The sequence below is a fragment of the Pan paniscus genome, chromosome 4 (genome assembly GCF_029289425.2).
Source record: "Pan paniscus chromosome 4, NHGRI_mPanPan1-v2.0_pri, whole genome shotgun sequence".
Lineage (NCBI taxonomy): Eukaryota > Metazoa > Chordata > Mammalia > Primates > Hominidae > Pan > Pan paniscus.
The window spans coordinates 53,601,919-53,621,004 of NC_073253.2; the positions used below are offsets into that span (position 1 = coordinate 53,601,919).

General features: G+C 37.9%; 1 protein-coding gene and 1 non-coding gene across 2 annotated transcripts in view; both read left to right on the forward strand.

Moving 5' to 3' along the window:
* PDE4D (phosphodiesterase 4D) overlaps positions 1–19,086 on the forward strand; it is a 1,528,950-nt gene that overhangs the window by 181,230 nt on the left and 1,328,634 nt on the right. The window lies entirely within an intron of this gene.
* On the forward strand, positions 10,674–10,778 carry LOC112439900 (U6 spliceosomal RNA). The gene has a single exon (XR_003028130.2). It is a non-coding gene; the product is annotated as a U6 spliceosomal RNA (small nuclear RNA).

The window sequence follows — 19,086 nt, forward strand, 5'->3', positions numbered from 1 at the left end:
ATTTTTTGAAGGGTTTTTCGTGTCTCCGTCTCCTTCAGTTCTGCTCTAATCTTTGTTATTTCTTGTCTTCTGCTAGATTTTGAATTTGTTTCCTCTCATTTCTCTAGTTCTTTCAATTGTGATGTTAACATGTCACTTTTAGATCTTTCCTGCTTTCTCTTGTGGGCATCTAGTGCTAAAATTTCCCTCTACACACTGCTTTAAATGAGTCCCAGAGATTCTGGTATGTTGTGTCTTTGTTCTCATTTGTTTCAAAGAACATCTTTATTTCTGCCTTCATTTTATTTACCCAGTAGTAATTCAGGAGCAGATTGTTCAGTTTCCGTGTAGTTGTGCAATTTTGTGTGAGTTTCTTAATCCTGAGTTCTAATTTGATTGCACTGTGGTCTGAGAGACTGTTATTATTTCCATTCGTTTGCATTTGCTGAGGAGTGTTTTACTTCCAATAATGTGGTCAATTTTAGAATAAGTGCAATGAGGTGCTGAGAAGAATGTATATTCCATTGATTTGGACTGGAAAGTTCTGTAGATGTCTATTAGCTCTGCTTGTTCCAGAGCTGAGTTCAAGTCCTGAATATCCTTGTTAATTTTCTGTCTCATTGATCTGTCTAATATTGACAGTGGGGTGTTAAAGTCTCCCATTATTGTTGTGTGGGAGTCTAAGCCTTTTTGTAGGTCTCTAAGGACTTGCTTTATGAATCTGGGTGCTCCTGTATTGGGTTCATATATATTTAGGATAGTTAGCTCTTCTTGTTGAATTGATCCCTTTACCATTATGTAATGGCCTTCTTTGTCTCTTCTGATCTTTGTTGGTTTAAAGTCTGTTTTATCAGAGATTAGGATTGCAACTCCTGCTTTTTTTTGCTTTCGATTTGCTTGGGAAATATTCCTCCATCCCTTTATTTTGAGCCTATGTGTGTCTCTGCACATGAGATGGGTCTCCTGAATACAGCACACTGATTGGTCTTGACTCTTTATCCAATTTGCCAGTCTGTGTCTTTTAATTGGGGCATTTAGGCCATTTACATTTAAAGTTAATATTGTTATGTGTGAATTTGATCCTGTCATAATGGGTTATTTTGCCCGTTAATTGATGCAGTTTCTTCATAGTGTCGATGGTCTTTACACTTTGGCATGTTTTTGCAGTGGCTGGTACTGGTTGTTCCTTTCCATGTTTAGTGCTTCCTTCAGGAGCGATTTTAAGGCAGGCCTGGTGGTAACAAAATCTCTCAGCATTTGCTTGCCTGTAAAGGATTTTATTCTCATTCACTTATGAAGCTTAGTTTGGCTGGATATGAAATTCTGGGTTGAAAATTCTTTTCTTTAAGAATGTTGAATATTAGTCCCCACTCTTCTGGCTTGTAGAGTTTCTGCCGAAAGATCCGCTGTTAGTCTGATGGGCTTCCCTTTGTGGGTAACCCGACCTTTCTCTCTGGCTGCACCTAACATTTTTTCCTTCATTTCAACCTTGGTGAACCTGATGATTGTGTGTCTTAGGGTTGCTCTTCTTGACAAGTATCTTTGTGGTGTTCTCTATATTTCATGAATTTGAATGTTGGCCTGCCTTGCTAGGCTGGGAAGTTCTCCTAGATAATATCCTGAAGAGTGTTTTCCAACTTGATTCCATTCTCCCCGTCACTTTCAGGTACACCAGTCAAACATAGATTTGGTCTTTTCACATAGTCCCATATTTCTTGGAGGCTTTGTTCATTCCTTTTTATTCTTTTTTCTCTAATCTTGTCTTCTTGCTTGATTTCATAAAGTTGACCTTCAATATCTGATATCCTTTCTTCTGCTTATCAATTTGGCTATTGATATTTGTATATGTTTCACGAAGTTTTCGTGCTGTGTTTTTCAGCTCCATCAGGTCATTTATGTTCTTCTCTAAACTGGTTATTCTAGTTAGCAATTCATCTAACCTTTTTTCAAGATTCTTAGCTTCCTTGTATTGGGTTAGAACATGCTCCTTTAGCTCAGAGGAGTTTGTTATTATCCACCTTCTGAAGGCTACTTCTGTCAATTTGTCTAAGTCATTCTCCATCCAGTTTTGTTCCCTTGCTGGTGAGGAGTCGTGATCCTTTGGAGGAGAAGAGGCGTTCTGTTTTTTGGGATTTTCAGCCTTTTTATGCTGGTTTCTCCCCATCTTTGTGGGTTTATGTACCTTAGATCTTTGATATTGGTGGCCTTCTGATGGGGTCTCTGAGTGGATGTGCTCTTCCTTTCTGTTTGTTACTTTTCCTTCTAACAGTCAGGCCTCTCTGCCCAGGTCTGCTGGAGTTTGCTGGAGGTCCATTCAGACCCTGTTTGCCTGGGTATCACCAGAGGAGGCTGCAGAACAGCAAAGATTGCTGCCTATTCTTTCCTCTGGAAGTTGCATCCCAGAGGGGCACCTGCCAGAGGCCAGTCAGAGCTCTCCTGTATGAGGTGTCTGTCAGCCCCTACTGGGAGGTGTCTCCCAGTCAGGATACACGGGGGTCAGGGACCCACTTGAGGAGGCAGTCTGACCCTTAGCAGAGCTCGAATGCTGTGCTGGGAGGTCTGCTGCTCTCTTCACAGCTGTCAGGTAGGGACATTTAAGTCTGCTGAAGCTGCACCCACAGCCACCCCTTCCCCCAGGTGCTCTGTCCCAGGGAGATGGGGGTTTTATCTATAAGTCCCTGACTGGGGCTGCTGCCTTTTTTTTCAGAGATGCTCTTCCCAGAGATGAGAAATCTGCCTGTCTGGCCACAGTGGCCTTGCTGAGCTGCACTGGGCTCCACCAAGTTAGAACTTCCCAGTGGCTTTGTTTACACTGTGAGGGGAAAACCGCCTACTCAAGCCTCAACAATGGCAGATGCCCCTCCTCCCATCAAGCTCAAGTGTCCCAGGTCAATCTCAGACTACTGCTGTCCTGCAGTGAGAATTACAAGCCAATGGATCTTAGTTTGCTGTGCTCTGTAGGGGTGGGACATGCCAAGCCAGATTATTTGGCTCCCTCACTTTAGCCCCCTTTCCAGGGGAGTTAACGGTTCTGTCTTGCTTGCATTCCAGGCACCACTGGGGTATGGAAAAAAACAAAACAAAACAGAACTCCTGCAGCTAGTTTGGTGTCTGCTCAAATGGCCGCCCAGTTTTGTGCTTGAAACCCAGGGCCCTGGTGGGGTAGGCACCAGAGGGAATCTCCTAGGCTGCGGGTTGCAAAGGGAAAAGTGCAGTGTCTGGGCCGGAGTGTGCATGGTTCTTCAGACTCGGTCCCTCACTGCTTCCCTTGAGTAGAGGAGAAAATTCCCCAACCCCTTGCCCTTCCCAGGTGAGGCGATGCCTCACCCTGCTTTGGCTTGTCCTCAGTGGGCTGCACCCAGTGTCCAACCAGTCCCAGTGAGATGAACCAGGTACCTCAGTGGGAAATGCAGAAATCACCTGCCTTCTGAATCGATCTCGCTGGGAGCTGCAGACCGGAGCTGTTCCTATTCGGCCATCTTGCCAGCAATCCTATATTCAATTTTCCTTTTTATATGAGGAACCTGACCAATTTATGTTGTTTAAACATTGAGACTTGGGTTGGGCTAAACATTAGAGGTTATTTTAAAGGATAATATCAGGATTTACCTAGAAATTTAAACTAAAGTCATGAAATTTTTATTTTTGCCTTTGATCCACTGGTATTAGGTCTATACAATGTTCCTATCCACTCCAGAAGACAAACAGATGTTTCTATGAATCTGAAACTAACTCAGCAAATGTAGCCTCACTTTCCAAGTGGTGTTTGGCTGTCGAACACAAGATACAGATACCTGGAGATTAGAAGTGTGTCAGTAATCACTTATAGAAGTAAATGCTTATTTGTAGGCTGAGCGCAGTGGCTCACGCCTGTAATCCCAGCACTTTGGGAGGCCAAGGCGGGCGGATCACCTGAGGTTGGGAGTTCGAGACCAGACTGACCAACATGGAGAAACCCCGTCTCTACTAAAAATACAAAATTAGCCAGGTGCGGTGGCACATGCCTGTAATCCCGGCTCTGGGGAGGCTGAGGCAGGAGAATTGCTTGAACTTGGGAGGTGAAGACTGTGGTGAGCTGAGATCGCTTCATTGCATGCCAGCCTGGGCAACAAGAGCAAAACTCCATCTCAGAAAAAAAAAAAGGCTTATTTTAATGAGTTGGACTCAGATTAGCTAATAAAAATTGCTTAAGTGTAAACCTTCATATTTCCTATGTATGGGGAATGTTACGAGGTATGCTGGTGGGAACACAGGAGAGCACATAGAATGATTATCCCCCACTTGCAGAATTTCTTGTTTGGCTAGAAAGGGAACATACTTGTACAAAAGGCATAAAAAGATGTTTAAAGAGGTGAGCAAAGGCTCAGAGAGTAAGAGAAAGGAGAGACTACAGAAATATTCCATAAAGGAAGATTCAGGAAGAAGTGTGTCAGAAGTAGAGCAAGAGCGAAGGTTGGATTTGCTGACTACTACTAATCCATTTCTCAGGAGCATGTGCAGATGCACATGGGAGGTTATAATGTCGGTATCTGTTAGAACCCTATTCTGTTGGCCAGAAGTCAATCACACAACCCCACTTTTCTGCTAGGGTGGCTGAAAGATACTTTACCTGTGTTCCTGGAAGGAAAGTGAGGATTTTTGAGCATTTAACCAGTCTCTGCTACACGCCCACTGGAACTTTGCAGAATAAACTTCAGTTCCTCTCCTCCTCATTCATTTTTTAAACCTTCCTTTCTCCAAGTGAGACACTGTTAGTTCTATCAACTATTATTCTTATATTTATTTTTGTTCCCAAACCCTCTACTATCCTGGCCATCATAAAGCAAACATTCTTGATTTTTATTGTTCTTCTCAAAATGAGATGCTCACTGTAGAACATAATACTCTATATGTGATTTTTTTAAATGCTGGTAAAGTGGGATTATTGTTTTCATTGATTTCATAACTATCAGGTCAAAGAGAGAGCCAAGATTGGGGACTTTGCATTTTTAAAAAAAGAAGAGAATTTGAAGAAGGAAAAGGGTCTCCAGGATGCCACTTCAGTATGGCAGCTGTGGGAAGCACTAGTGGTAAGGTGCTATTCTTTCCTACTTCTCCAAGAGGAAAAAGGGTACTCACACTCACAAATCAATTCGTTTCCATCAAAACTCCAAAGTGAAGTCAAGGAGAATAAGTGCACTCAAATGATGTTACTTATATATTAGATTATGGATTTAAATAAAACGCCAAGGATTTCTGTATTAAAATCTTTTTATTGTGATATTAACTAGTCCACATGTCTTACATAGTATCTAGGTCTTATGCTCAATAATTTGGCCAGTAGTCCAAGTTATTACATGATATATAAGCAAATTAGCATTGCTATAAGAAACTAAAATTTATCACCTGCTGCTAATATGGCACTGATGTTGTGCCATTTCAGCATATCCCTATGGCCCCCATTCCTGATGTTTTCATCTGTAGATCCAGTGAGGAGAGAAAAAATGAGTCTTTTTTTCCTTTTCTTTTCTTTCAACAGTTGTGCTTTCAGTGTTCTCTGTTAAGAAATATTATAACCCTGAGGGAGTGGATGTTCTTATCAGAGAAGAGAACTGGTTGAAAATGATTTAGTTTCTGAATTCCCAGAAGAAGGGAAAAAGCCAAAGTGTCCACCTCTCTATCTAGTCTACTAATAGGATTACCTATTTCAAATATATATATTTTTTCTAAATTGAGTTTTTAATGTCAAAATTTCAGGATCCACTGGTTTCCATAGTTTTAGTTTGTCCAGTTGTTTATGGTTAGTCTCATTGTGAACAGTGACCATTATACTTCTCTTTTTCTATAAATGTGGCTGCTTTTGAGAATGGAAGCTGTAGGAAACAGAATTCATTGTAATCTGAATTTAAATTTAGCTTCCTGTTGCAGCTCCTCCCCTCCCCCTCCTCCCTCATGTGTCTCCCTCTCCCCAGAGGCAGACACTATGCCTTTTTCAGAGGCAGATGCTATGCACATAAATGACATTTATTGATTTGAGTATTAGTGACTTTTTCTTGACAGACTCACCCATAACAATATTTAAGTAATATTAACAGTTTCCCACCAAGAACTCAGAATAAACTAAACAGTGAGTATCCAGGCAGAAAGCCATGTACTTTTAGAACTCAATATGTTTATAATATATATGAAGGCAAACATAGAGGCAACATAAATACCTATTCTACTTGGTTGTTATCTGCCAATTTATATTTTTCGGAGAAGAGTTTATCACTAAATCACTGAGAGGCAGAGTAGGATATCTGGGGGAAATGGTGGTGGGCAAGGGGCAGGTTTGTTATCTGGAAAAAAGATTGGGAGCCAGGGAGGATTTTCAAATTTGAATCCCTCAGCTCAGTCTTGGGGCATTTGTTTTGCCATCTGAATTATCTTGGAACCCAGAGAAAAACTGGTTGTGAAAACTACAGATGCAATTTTCTTCTTTGGCTTTTCCCATAATACTGTAATTATAAACCATGCTGTGTTAGAGTGGAACATTCTTTGGAGAGCATCCTAAAGTGCACTTTGATCAAATTTGGCCTTATGTGGCAACATTTAGAAACACAAGCCTTCATGGGGTTTCTGGCTCTACTTTTTACTGATGGGCTGATAATCTTATAATAGCATTAGTTTTGCCACCAATTACCAAAGATTTGTTATTATTGGTTTTTAAAATTGGACAATCCTTAAATGTCTACAGCAACGTTAGAAACAGACCCACAAGGGGGTGGGTCAGACTAGTTTGGAAACCTCCAATCGTGGCTATTTGGTACCTCGGAATTCAACAAGGGATGTTGGAAAATTTTCAAAATAAAATTAATTTAAGTTCAGTTTTGCAAAAGATTATACTATAGAACACATTGAAAAAGAGAAGGTTAGCTGGAAAGTCAAACATGATAGAATTTGAAAATTACTAGGCTTTAAGTTATGAAAATATTTCCCATATGTTGAGACAGAATTTGTATTCTCTTTTTTCTCAGTGGCATTTTATGAGACTATATACTGCTGCTCTTCTGTATAAATAGAATAGAAACATCTCCATTTTTAAATTGTCATGGAAATAAGTAATGGCCTGTGAACAAAATGACTTCTTTTTGTTTTGTTTTGTTTTGATGGAGTTTTGCTCTTGTTGCCCAGGCTGGAGAGCAATGGTGCTATCTCGGCTCACTGCAACCATAGCCTCCTGGGTTCAAGTGATTCTCCTGCCTCAGCCTTCCGAGTAGCTTGGATTACAGGTGTCCACCACCATGCCCCACTAATTTTTGTATTTTTAGTAAAGACAGGGTTTCACCATGTTGGCCAGGCTGGTTGCAAACTATAGGCTTTCACTCTCCATGCTTTACTATTTTGGTTAATTTTAAGGGCATAATTTGTGGGGACATTGTTCTTATTTGCCATTACTTTTCATGGCAAAAACAGCAATTACTTTTGCACCAACCTAATATTTCCTTTGCTAATCTAGGGTGACTTCGGGACAGTGATAAATAAAGGTTGGGGAAGAAAGGGCTGACTAGTAAATGCAGACAGAGTTGATGCAATTTCACAGTTCCATTGGCGTGTTCTATGGGCCATTTCACTTTCAGATGGTTTGTCTGGCTGAATTTAGAGGCTAACCTCTGGAGTTTTGCCTTTCTTCTTGTGACCTGAGAATTTGCATGTACAAGTCAACTTTCTTAATAGCTTTTCTTGATTAGTCTATAGCTTCTCCAGTGAGTTGATATGTCACATTTACTTATATTAAAATCTTACACTAGACATATTTGGGTGTCTTTGGCATCAAACCTCTTTTAATCATTTGTCTTTCTTGTCTAGAGCTAGTGTCATAATATTTTCATTGTTACAGGTTTCTAATACACTTTAAGATCTAGAATGACATAACTCCCATTGTATCTTTCTCCTTTTATCTTTTAAGAAAAAGAATTACCATGGAAAATAATGCCTCTGTTTCTGTGTCGTTGTTTAAAGTATTTACAACTCTTGTTGTGAATTTTTTTCTTTTAATACATTCCTGAACTTTATTTATATATTTAATTAGTTATGTTTGCATTTTTAAAAAGTGAGATAGGTGTATCTTTTCAAAAATAATCATTGTCAGGTATGGTATTAGGTTTGTAATAGCTATTAGCTATTACATTACTTTTAATGGCAAAAACCATAAATACTTTTGCAACAACGTAATATAATGAATACAATAGGCTTCCATTGTTTATCTATGTTGTGGAATATAGTGTAATTCTGAAATAACTTACTTCTTATACAATTTTTGTTTTGCTTTTTTGGTTTAGATCGACTTTTCTAAAAGTCTTTTTCTTTTGTTTCTGCTATATATTTGTTTTCCTATGTTCCGGTTTCGATTTCTTTCTGGATCAGTTTCATCACTTCATGTTTTCTTACATTATTGCCACTGCATTAGTCTGTCACGTTAATCAGAATAGGATTGTATATGCTATTCTTTTGTATATTTTTAATCTTGTTTCTATATTTGGTGAAATCTACTTTGTAATTTTTAAGGAAATCTAAATTTTCTTGTCTTACTCTTGCAGAGTTCTACTTACTTAATTGCCGTTTTTCTGCTTTGATTTTTATTAACTTGTTTTTCCAGCCTTCCTTGGAGTCCTGATCTTTTTCTAGGTTATTAAATGAATATGTCATTCTGTTTTGTTTTTTATTGATTCGTTCCTGTGACTTTTCTTCAGGTTATTTTGTTGACCTTTATTGAACTTCTCCAGTTTATTGAGTTGAATATTTTGTTATTTTATTTTATTCAATTTTTAAAATGATGCGAACCCTGAATGCCATGGGTTATTTTCCTTTTGAGTCCATCCTTTACCACACATCATTAGATTTTATATAGATTTTTCAGTTGTTCTTAACTTTAAAATAGTTTGTAATTGCAATTTGGATTTATTATTTAGCCTATGCCATTTAGAAATGTTTTATGTTAAGGTTTACCTTTGCGTTTTTATTTTTAAAGGTTATCTTATGATATTAATTCCACTGGATTATGTGTACGTCTTTCACATACTTATGCATTCTTGTGGTTTATATAGTTTCTATGTTTTATAGCTTTCATCTGCCTCTTTCTAATATATGAACAATTTTTGATCAACTTTTTACAACAGTATATTCTTTATTTGAAGAATCCAAACTTTTAAATGTAACTGTTAGACCAACTTCATTAATTGAATTTACTCATATGCTTTATGGACCTTTTAATTTTCCAGCTACTTTTTCTCTTTAAGAGAGTTTTGTTAGACTTTAGTACTGTATTTCTATTAGTTTCTTCTTACAGTTATAACTATGTGTGTGTGTGTATGTGTGTGTATACACACATGTATATATATTTATACACACACATTGTAATATGTAGTGTCTTATGGGCTACAACATTTTCTTAGAGTCTATATTTTATTCGAAGCTAGCGTATTTTTTTTTTTTAAGTAAGAAGTTTTATTTCTTCCTGGAATCTTGCAGGATTTTTTTTCTGTTTACTCAGTAGTTTAAAAAGTGCCAGATATGTTAAGGTTTAGGTCTTTTACTGATTTATTTTTTTCCTGGAGCCATGTCACCCATTTTCCTGAGATCAGGAAAGTTTTCTTGGGATATGTATTTGGTTATTGTTTCTGTTTTATTTCTCTGGACTCTCCTCTAGGAATACTGATGAGCTATATGTTAGCTCCCTAGTCTCTGTTTTTCAATTCTTTCTCCTTCTCTATCGTACTTTTATTTTCCTTTCTCCCTGTGAAGGCTTGTAGAACTGTTAAATAATGCTTAAGCCCACTGTCTTTCTTCAGTATCAATTAATTCTTCTACTTTGCTTTTAATTTCTATGTAATCTTCCTTTAAAAAAAATTCTCTCTCCCTTTTCATTTTACCCACTGTCCATTGCCTTGTTTAACCTACCTGGAATCCTCTTCATTTCATCCTGTTTTCTTTTCATAAAGGCCAATCTCTTGGTTCTTTATTAAGGACACCAAGTAGTCTTCTGAGTTTTTCTTTTGGATTCTGCAGTAAAAATTTTTCAGAGGTTTGTTCTGAATTTTTGGAGCACTATTCTCTTTCCCCTGTTGTGTGTGTTGTGTGTGTGTGTGTGTGTGTGTGTGTATATATATATATATATAGCTCAAAACTAAAATAACTAGAGAATCAAATATATATATATATATTTTACTCAATTTTAAGTAAAGCCACAAAGATACCCAAGTTGAGTGGGTTTTTTTGGTCCAGCTCTTTTTCTATTACAATGGTGTTGAAAACTTAATATCCAGTTTACAGTTTAATGAATATTGTTGGGTTTAGTTGCCATTTCAATTACCATTTTCTGTTAATTTTTATTTAGAGTATCTCCTCTCAGTTGGCTTTTGATCATTCAGCTCCTGCAGCCTGATTCTTTGATACTATAAGAAGCTATACACGGTATCTGTAATTCTCAACCTATCAGGATTGCTCCTCTGTGCTCTGTTCACCTTTTCTCTCTCCATTTCATCAACCAAAGGCTCTACCTCTGCAGACTAAGCCTTTTGGAACATGTGGCTTTACGGGCCTCTCTCCCCTACTTTCTGCTCACTTTTTTTTCTTAAATACGCTGGAATGGTGGGAGAAAGAGCATTTGCCTCTAAGTAAAATTCCCCAAACCAAGAACTCTGGGTCCCTTTTATCCAATAAAGAAAAGAAGGAGTGTTTGCTTTGGCAGAACATATACTAAAATTGGAACAACGCAGAGAAGATTAGCATGACCCTCACACAAGGATTACATGCAAGTTCCTGAAGCATTCCATATTTTCTTACGTAATAGTAAAGGGTTCGATTCAACAAGAAGAGATAACTATCCTAAATATATATGCACCCCATACGGGAGCACTAAGATTCATAAAGCAAATTCTTAGAGACTTACAAAGAGACAGACTCCCACACAATAATAGTAGAAGATTTTAACACCTCACTGACAATATTAGACAGATCATTGAGACAGAAAATTAACAAAGATATTCAGAACCTGAACTCAGCTCTGGATCAAGCAGACCTGATACATATCTACAGTATTCTCCACTAAAAACAACAGAATATACGTTCTTTTCATTGCCATACAGCACTGACTCAAAATTAATCACATAACCGGAAGTAAAACACGCCTCGCAAATGCAAAACAACTGAAATCATAACAGTCTCTCAGATCACAGCACAATCAAATCAGAACTCAAGATTTCAAGAAATCCAGACGTAACCACACAATTACATGGCAATTGAACAACCTGCTCCTGAATGACTCTTGGGTAAATAATGAAATTAAGGTAGAAATCAAGAAGTTCTTTGAAACTAATGAGAAAAAAGAGACATCATACCAGAATCTCTGGGCGGTAGCTAAAGCTGTGTTAAGAGGGAAATTTAGGCTGGGCACGGTGGCTCACGCCTGTAATCCCAGCACTTGGGGAGGCCTAGGTGAGTGGATCGTTTGAGCTCAGGAGTTTGAGACCAGCCTGGCCAACATGGTTAAACCCTGTCTCTACTAAAAATACAAAAAGTAGCTGGGTGTGTGGCACGCACCTGTAGTCCCAGCTACTTGGGAGCCTGAGGCAGGACAATCTCTTGAACCTGAGAGGCGGAGGTTGGAGTGAGCGAGATTGTGCCACTGCACTCCAGCCTGGGTGACAGAGTGAGACCCTGTCTAAACAAAACAAAACAAAACAAAAAACCAAAATTTATAGCACTAAATTCCCACATCAAAAATCTGGAAAGATTTCAAATTAACAATCTAACATCACAACTAAAGGAACTAGAGAATCCAGAGCAAACAAAACCCTAAGCTAGCAGAAGACAAGAATAACCAAGATCAGTGTTGAATTGAAGGGGATAGAGACACAAAAAAATCCTTCGAAATATCAACAAATCCAGGAGCTGGTGTTTTGAAAATAATAAAATAGACTGCTAGCTAGACTAAAAAAGAATAAAAGAGAGAAGGATCAAATAAACACAATTAGAAATGATAAGGGGGATATCACCACTGACTCCACAGAAATTCAAATAACCATCAGAGAATACTTTAAACACCTCTACGTATATATATTAGAAAAACTAGAAAAAATGGGTAAATTCCTGGACACATACACCTTCCAAAGACTGAACCAGGAAGAAATTGAATCCCTGAACAGATCAATAACAAGGTCTGAAATTGAGACAGTAGTAAGTAACCTACTAACCAAAAAAAGCCCTGGACTAGATGGATTCACAGCTGAATTCTACCAGAGGTACAAAGAAGAGCGGGTACTATTTCTGCTGAAACTATTCCAAAAAAAAGGAGGGACTCCTCCCTAACTCATTCTATGAGGCCAGCATCATCCTGATACCAAAACCTGGCAGAGATATAACAAAAAAAGAAAACTTCAGGCCAATATCCTTGATGATCATTGATGCAAAAGTCCTCAATAAAATACTGACAAAACAAATCCAGCAGCACATCAAAAAGCTTATCCACCATGATCAAGTTGGCTTCATCTCTGGGATGCAAGGTTGTATCAACATATGCAAATCAATAAATATTATTCATCCTATAAAAAAAACTAAAGACAAAAACCACATCATTATCTCAATAGATGCAGAAAAGGCCTTTGATAAAGTTCAACATCCATTCATGTTAAAAACTCTCAATAAACTAGATATTGAATGAACATACCTCAAAGTAATAAGAGCCATATATGACAAATCCACAGCCAATATCATACTGAATAGGCACAAAACAAAGATGCCCTCTCTCACCACTCCTATTCAACATAGTATTGGAAGTTCTGGCCAGGGCAATCAGGTGAGAGATAGAAATAAAGGGTATTCAATAGGAAGAGAGGAAGTCCAATTATCTTTGTTTGCAGATGATATGATCCTATAGCTAGAAAACCGATAGTTTCAGCCCAAAAGCTTCTTAATCTGATAAGCAACTTCAGCAGTCAGGATACAAAATCAATTTGCAAAAGTTGCTGGTATTTCTGTACACCAACAGCAGGCAAGCAGAGATCCAAATCATGAATGAACTCCCATTCACAATTACTACAGAAAGAATAAAATACCTAGGAATACAGCTAGCAAGGGAAGTGAAGGACCTCTTCAAGGAGAACTACAAACCAATGCTCAAAGAAATCAGACATAACACAAATGGAACAACATTTCATGCTCATGGATGGGAAGAATCAATATTGTGAAAATGGTCATACTGCCTAAAGTAATTTATATATTCATGCTATTCCCATTAAATTACCATTGACATTCTTCACAGAATTAGAAGAAACTATTTTAAAATTTGTATGGAACCAAAAAAGAGCCCAAATTGCCAAGACAAGCCTAAGCAAAAAGAATAAAGCTGGAGGCATCATGCTACCTGACTTCAAAATATACTACAAGGCTACAGTAGCCAAAACAGCATGGTATTGGTATAAGAACAGACACAGAAGGCTGGGCGCAGTGGCTCACGCCTGTAACCCCAGCATTTTGGGAGGCCTAGGCAGGCAGATCATGAGGTCAGGAGTTTGAGACCACCCTGACCAACATGGAGAAACCCCGTGTCTACTAAAAATACAAAAATTAGCCAGGTGTGGTGGCACGCACCTGTAATCCCAGGTACTCAGGAGGCTGAGCCAGAAGAATTGCTTGAACCTGGGAGGTGGAGGTTGCAGAGCTGAGATCGTGCCACTGCACTCCAGCCTGGGCAACAGAGTGAGACTCCATGTCAAAAAGAAAAAGAAAAAAAAAAAAGAACAGATACATAGACCAATGGAAGAGAATAGGGAACTCAGAAATAATACCACACACCTCCAACATCTGATCTTTGACAAATCTAACAGAAACAAGCAATGGGGAAAGCATTCCATACTTAATAAATGGTGGTGGGAGAACGGGCTAGCCATATGCAGAAAATTGAAATTCGGCCCCTTCCTTACACCATATACAAAAATTAACTCAAGATGAATTAAAAACTTAAATGTAAAACCCAAAACCATAAAAACCCTAGAAGAAAATCTAGGCATTACCATTCAGGACATAGGTACAGGCAAAGATTTCATGATGAAAATGCCAAAAGCAATTGCAACAAAAGCAGAAATTGACAAATGGGATCTAATTAAACTAAAGAGCCCCTGCACAGCAAAAAAAAAAAAAAAACTATCATCAGAGTGAACAGACAGCTTACAGAATGGGAGAAAATTTTTGCAATCTGTCCATCTGACAAAAGTCTAGTATCCAGAGTCTACAAGGAACTTAAACACATTTACAAGAAATAAACCAATGGCCCAATTAAAAAGTGGGCAAATGACATGAACAGACACTTTGCAAAAGAAAACATTCATGTAGCCAACAAGCATCTGAAAAAAAAGCTCAGCATCACGTCATTAGAGAAATGCAAATCAAAACCACAATGAGATACTATCTCACACCAGTCAGGACAGCTGTGATTAAGAATAAAAAAAACAACAGATACTGGTAAAGTTGTAGAGAAAAAGGAATGCTTTTACACTGTTGGTGGGAGTGTAAATTGGTTCAACCGTTTTGGGAGACAGTGTGGTGATTCCTCAAAGACCTTGAGGCAGAAATACCATTTGAGCCAGCAATCCCATTACTGGCTATATACCCAAAGGAATATAAATCATTCTATTATAAAGATACATACATGTGTATCGCAGCACTATTTACTGTGTTGTATGTTCATCGCAGCACTATTTACAAAAGCAAAGACATTGAATCAACTTAAATGCCCACCAATGATAGACTGGATAAAGAAAATATGGAACATATACACCATGGAATGCTATGCAGCCATAAAAAAGGATGAGTTCATGTCCTTTGCAGGGACATGGTTGGAGTTGGAGTTGGAGTTTGCTGTCCTCAGCAAACTAATGCAGGAATGGAAAACCAAACACCACAGGTTCTTACTTATAAGTGGGAGCTGTATGATGAGAACACATGGGCACATGGGGGAACAACACACACTGGGGCCTGTGGGGGTGGGGTGGCTTGTGGAGAGGGAGAGTATCAGGAATAATAGGTAATGTATACTGGGCTTAATACCTAGGTGGTGGGATGATCTGTGCAGCAACCACCATGGCACATGTTTACCTATGTAACAAACCTGCACATCCTGCACATGTACCCTTGAACTTAAAAGTTGAAGGAAAAAACAGAAGAAGGATATGTTCTTAGTTTTCTATACCTATGAGCCAGTCAATTGGAAGTGAAAGCTGGGCATGCCAAGGAATAACTAAATTCCCTTTACGGTTTCAAAGTTAGAACCTACCTTTCTCTTAAGATTATGGAATTGATTATCCATTACTTTTGGTTTTAAAGGCTGTCTTCAATGGTTTTAGTGACAAGTTGGTCACAGCAGCATTATATGATTTTAGCCAGAAGCTATTTTGAACCTAAAATTCCTATCAGAAGGTTGAAAAAAAACCTAATTTTACTTTTATTTAGAGCTTGTGTGCTAATTATTTGATTTTTAAATCTCTGGCTCCACTTGGAATGAAGACACAATCCTGTAGTTAATATTAAAGTGTGAACTTTCAATTCTTTCCTTTCTTCCTTTTTTTTGAGATAAGAATCCCTCAAAAGAATAAGTGAAACAGTGACTTCAAAGTTCCGTGGTGACTGTTGAAATATAACAGAATCGCACTGTGTTTGAATTTACTGTGATATATTTCTAATGTCATATATTTGGTATGTTTCTCTTGTTGTTATTGCTGACACAAACCAAAAAACAAGAATTTCTTTTATGCCACTGATTTGCAAAGGTCGTATAGAAAATGAAGGGTCAGATAATGGATGTTAATCATCCTCATTGATGGATACATTGACAGGAAAACATAATTGAATTGCACATATTAGTGGAAGATAAAAAACCATTTCACAAATTGTTCTTAGTAGAGAAAAAAATGATAGGAGAGCTAAAATTGATGTGAAAAACACAGAAGGAAGTTAAGGGATTAGAGTGGGAGGGAAATTAGTGAATATCTATTTGTGTGCACGATTGCATTTTTGAAATAATTAGTTGCCTAATTTGTGTATCCAAATATAGTAATTGCTTTTCCATAGTCATGACTTAAATATTCTCTGTGTGTAATTTTCAGTTGCATACATTTTTTTGCAGAATCAAATTGCAGAGGAATACATTCGTTTGAAATTTCTCTAGGGATGTGTTTATAACCCATTTTGGAAAGAGTAGAAATATTTTTTTTCTCTTCCAAATGGCTATGAAGGTGGATAACTTCTCTGATCTTTTAGTAAACACTTTTATGTTAGTTGAATGGTATGCAGTTAGTCATAAACAGGAGAGATTGAGGAAAAATAACATGCTTAATGCAAATAAATTTTCTGTACCTGAAAAGTTAATTGGAATTTTTTCCTGTAATCTTTTTTTTTTTAATTTTTCTGGTAGATGCTTGTTGATTTAAAGTGAGATAGAAAAGAATCATCAAACTATATGTAAACCACAGCCAAATGACGAATTCATAGTTTTTGCTCAAGTAGAGGGATTATCTGAAATGAAAGTACAAAAAGGATTTGATAATTGAGAAATACATTATTTTGAATGCACATTTGAAGTAGCTAAAAATTCTGCTCCACAGCTGAATGCACTGGCAGTTTGTTAATCACATCCATAAACATGAGTCTTCTACAATTGGAGTGGGCCCCACACTTGGAACATCTTGAAGATGTTTCTTCTTTGGCTGTGCTAAATTAAGCATGCAAAGAAGTTATATTGTGTTAAAATTTCCACAATGAAATCTTATTGGCACTTCCTGTATAAGTGGCTGGGAATAGAAATTCTCATTTATGAATCAAAACACTTTGCCTTTTTATTTGGAGGTGAACCTACTAACTTTTGGTTATAGGATAATACCAGCAATTTTATTATAAAGTGTATTTCAGTAATTGGAACTGTGTTTTGATTATACAATTGGATAGAATGTATAATAAAATGAAATGAAAGAAATTTCTCCCAGAAGATTGAGTTAAAAATGTTTTGGTGATGAAATTGAGATGATGTCCAGATTTATAGCATGTTTGGTAACCATAACATACTTCTTGATATATTGATTTCCATGTAAATGCTTATTTCTTCAAACCCTTTAAATTTCAGAGTATTTTCTCCCTTCTGTTATTAATCAGTTCTATTCATAGTGGATCTTAGAAAATTATCCAGTGATTAATATTTCTCCATATTTGTAGCTTTCATTACTTTATATTTCTGTTTTTGCCTAGGCTCCTTATTACCAGCCTGTTCTAATGTCACAAAACTTGGCAAACCCTACCCAAGAAGGGTAAGGTTTAGTATCTATGAATTTTGAAAATACTTGATGAGAAAAGTTGCTTTTAAATTATTTTGAATCTTTTTAATACCAAAAATATTTGAAAAAGAGAAGCATGTACATTTTTCCAATATTCAAAGTTCATTCAATATATAAATACTCAAACCTTTTTTTTTTAATTATACTTTAAGTTCTGGGATACATGTGCAGAACGTGCAGGCTTGTTACATAGGTATACATGTGCCATGGTGGTTTGCTGCACCCATCAACCCATCATCTACATTAGGTATTTCTCCTAATGCCATCCCTCCCCTTGTCCCCCCACCTCCCGACAGGCCCTGGTGTGTGATGTTCCCCTCCCTGTGCCCATATGTTCTCACTGTTCAACTCCCACTTATGAGTGAGAACATGTGGTGTTTGGTTTTCTGTTCCTGTATTAGTTTGCTGAGAATGATGGTTTCCAGCTTCATCCATGTCCCTGCAAAGGACATGAACTCATTCTTTTTTATGGTGGCGTAGTATTCCATGGTATATGTGCCACATTTTCTTTATCCAGTCTAATATTGATGGGCATTTGGGTTGGTTCTAAATCTTTGCTGTTGTGAAAAGTGCTGCAATAAACATATACGTGCATGTGTCTTTTGCAATAGCATGAGGGAAGGAGATTGGAAAACATTGACTCATTGTACAATTCAAATACGCCAACTTTGTCAAATTTTATTGCAACTCGAAAGCACTTATGGTACTTATTAGAAAGAAAGTGTGTGTGGATACGTATGTGTGTAAAAATATGGCTCTTCTTAAAAGGAGGCTTACCCAGTCATTTTTTTTTTGAATAATAGCTGCATTGGAGGTAAGAAGTTACCTCAAGACATTTTCTCTAATTGTACAGGAAAAAACAAATAAAGGAGATGAAGACTAGGCTGCTGTCATTCTGTGCCATCTCTGACATCTATGGAAAGCCTAGAGGCCCGAGAATATTTCCTCCCCAGGGTGCTATTGCAGTATCTTCAGGGTCGTGAGTCTGAATGTTCCTATTTTATGTAAGCATTGCACCCAGAAGAATGGGTCAGAACCTCTCCTATGGTCTGAATGTTTGTGTCCCTCCAAAATTCATATGTTGAAGTCCTCACCTCCAAGGTGATTGTATTAGGAGTTGAGGCCTCTAGGGGGTGTTTAGGTGATCCTCATGAATAGGACTGGTGCTCTTATAAAAGAGGCCCTAGGGATCTCAGTTAACTCTTCCACCATGTGAGGACACCGTGGGAAGGTGCCATCTATGATGAAGCTGGCCCTTATTAGACATCAAATTCGCTGGTTCCTTGATCTTGGACTTCCCAGTCTACAGAATGTGAGAAATGAATTACTGTTGTTCATAAGCCATTGTGTTTGTGGCATTTTGTTTATAGCAGCCCAGGTGGACTAAGACAGCCTTTTAATAGGCAAGGGGATCTAAAGACATAGGTGAACCAAGCAAGTCAGTCTGCAGCTCAGAAAACTCAAGTCCCCATTCAGGCAGCTGCCTGATGATGTTAGCTGTAATCTCCTGTGTTTGTGCCTGACTTGCTGCCTCAGTTTAGCTCAGTGGTTCTCAAATGGGGACAACTTTGACCATAGGGACATTAGGCAATGTCTGGAGACATTGTCACAGCTAGAGGAAGGGTGCTACTGCCATCTAGTTGGTAGAAGCCAGGGTTGCTGCTAAACATCCTGCAGTGCACAGGACAGCACCTCCTCCCATCCCAGCAAGGAGTCATCTGTAGGAATATTTGATAAAAGCCATCTACATAAAAGCCCAACAGCTCAC